General features: G+C 53.1%; 1 non-coding gene and 1 pseudogene across 1 annotated transcript; both read left to right on the plus strand.

Moving 5' to 3' along the window:
* The first annotated feature begins 233 nt into the window (after positions 1-233).
* LOC132808994 (5S ribosomal RNA) lies at positions 234-342 on the plus strand (annotated as a pseudogene).
* Positions 343-1,871: 1,529 nt separating this feature from the next.
* On the plus strand, positions 1,872-1,990 carry LOC132809850 (5S ribosomal RNA). Its single transcript, XR_009642576.1, has one exon. It is a non-coding gene; the product is annotated as a 5S ribosomal RNA (ribosomal RNA).
* The last annotated feature ends 510 nt before the right edge of the window (positions 1,991-2,500 follow it).

The raw sequence follows: 2,500 nt of genomic DNA on the forward strand, positions 1-2,500 counted from the left end.
GCAGGGGGAGGGCTTGCAGTTGGCCTGCGTGGGGATGTGGGAGACTACAGGAGCCTGGTGGGCAAGGGCTGGCTGAAAGGCAGCTGGAGGGACGGAGGGAGGGAAGCACGCACAGAGGAGGAAGAGCAAAGAGAAAAGAGGAAAAAAAAACAAAGGGGATAAAGAGAAAGAGCAGCAAAGAAAATGTGGCTGGCCAGCACGCCTTGAAGTAGGGAGAAAAGGAAGGGGCCGGTGCCTACGGCCATACTAGTCTGAAAACACCCCATCTCAGAAGCTAAGCAGACTCAGGCCTGGTTAGTACTTGGATGGGAGACCGCCTGGGAATACCAGGTGCAGTAGGCTTTTTCCGCCAGCAGGGGCTGCTCAAGTCACTCCTCTGCACTTGTGTTGTGCCACGCAATGGAGCGGCAGGTTATTTTTGCTGCTGCTGCTGCTGCTGCTGTGCCGGCCATCAGTCGCCTGCAGGCACCAGACAGGGAGGGGAGGAGAGCGGAGCGCTGCCGAAATCAGCGAGAAAGACGGAAAGAAAGGGAGTGGGGCTGCACGCTGTCTGCGGGTGGCAGTCAGGAAAGGAGGACAATAGGTGCAGGAGTTGGCCATTCTGCCTTTCGAGCCTGCACCACCATTCAATATGATCATGGCTGATCATCCTTAATCAGTATCCTGTTCCTGCCTTATCTCCGTAACCCTTGATTCCACTATCCTTGAGAGCTCTATGCAACTCTTTCTTAAATGAATCCAGAGACTGGGCCTCCACTGCCCTCTGGGGCAGAGCATTCCACACAGCCACCACTCTCTGGGTGAAGAAGTTTCTCCTCATCTCTGTCCTAAATGGTCTACCCCGTATTTTTAAGCAGTGTCCTCTGTTTCGGCACTCACCCAGCAGCGGAAACATGTTTCCTGCCGCCAGAGTGTCCAATCCTTTGATGATCTGAAATGTCTCAATCAGATCCCCTCTCAGTCTTCTAAACTCGAGGGTACACACAAGCCCAGTCGCTCCAGTCTTTCAGTGTAAGGTAATCCCGCCAGTCCAGGAATTGACCTGGTGAACCTACGCTGCATTCCCTCAATAGCCAGAATCAAATCTGGAGAGCAGAACTGCACACAGTACTCCAGGTGTGGTCTCACCAGGGCCCTGTACAGCTGCAAAAGAACCTCTTTGCTTCTATACTCCATCCCTCTTGTTATGAAGGCCAGCATGCTATTAGCCTTCTTCACTACCTGCTGTACCTGCATGCTTACCTTCATTGAGTGGTGTACAGGAACCCCCAGATCTCTCTGTCCTGCCCCTTGACCTAAATTGATTCCATTTAGGTAGTAATCTGCCTTGCACCAAAGTGGGTAACCATTGATTTATCCACATTAAATTGCATCTGGCCACTCACCTAACTTGTCCAGGTCACCCTGTAATCTGCTAACATCCTGATGACATTTCACCCTGGCAGCCAGCTTAGTATCATCAGCAAATTTGCTAATGTTATGGCTAATAGCATCTTGTAGATGGTTAAGATATATGGTAAAAAGCTGCGGTGCCAGTAGTGATCCCTGCGGTACCCCCCTGGCCACTGCCTGCCATTGGGAAAGGGAGGCGTGGAGGAGTGCGGAAGGATGAGAGAATGCAGGCTGCAGCCTTATGAAGCAGGGGGAGGGCTTGCAGTTGGCCTGCGTGGGGATGTGGGAGACTACAGGAGCCTGGTGGGCAAGGGCTGGCTGAAAGGCAGCTGGAGGGACGGAGGGAGGGAAGCACGCACAGAGGAGGAAGAGCAAAGAGAAAAGAGAAAAAAAAAACAAAGGGGATAAAGAGAAAGAGCAGCAAAGAAAATGTGGCTGGCCAGCACGCCTTGAAGTAGGGAGAAAAGGAAGGGGCCGGTGCCTACGGCCATACTAGTCTGAAAACGCCCGATCTCGTCTGATCTCGGAAGCTAAGCAGACTCAGGCCTGGTTAGTACTTGGATGGGAGACCGCCTGGGAATACCAGGTGCAGTAGGCTTTTTCCGCCAGCAGGGGCTGCTCAAGTCACCCCTCTGCACTTGTGTTGTGCCACGCAATGGAGCGGCAGGTTATTTTTGCTGCTGCTGCTGCTGCTGCTGCTGCTGCTGCTGTGCCGGCCATCAGTCGCCTGCAGGCACCAGACAGGGAGGGGAGGAGAGCGGAGCGCTGCCGAAATCAGCGAGAAAGACGGAAAGAAAGGGATTGGGGCTGCACGCTGTCTGAGGGTGGCAGTCAGGAAAGGAGGACAATAGGTGCAGGAGTTGGCCATTCTGCCTTTCGAGCCTGCACCACCATTCAATATGATCATGGCTGATCATCCCTAATCAGTATCCTGTTCCTGCCTTATCTCCGTAACCCTTGATTCCACTATCCTTGAGAGCTCTATGCAACTCTTTCTTAAATGAATCCAGAGACTGGGCCTCCACTGCCCTCTGGGGCAGAGCATTCCACACAGCCACCACTCTCTGGGTGAAGAAGTTTCTCCTCATCTCTGTCCTAAATGGTCTAC

The sequence above is a fragment of the Hemiscyllium ocellatum genome, chromosome 3 (genome assembly GCF_020745735.1).
Source record: "Hemiscyllium ocellatum isolate sHemOce1 chromosome 3, sHemOce1.pat.X.cur, whole genome shotgun sequence".
Lineage (NCBI taxonomy): Eukaryota > Metazoa > Chordata > Chondrichthyes > Orectolobiformes > Hemiscylliidae > Hemiscyllium > Hemiscyllium ocellatum.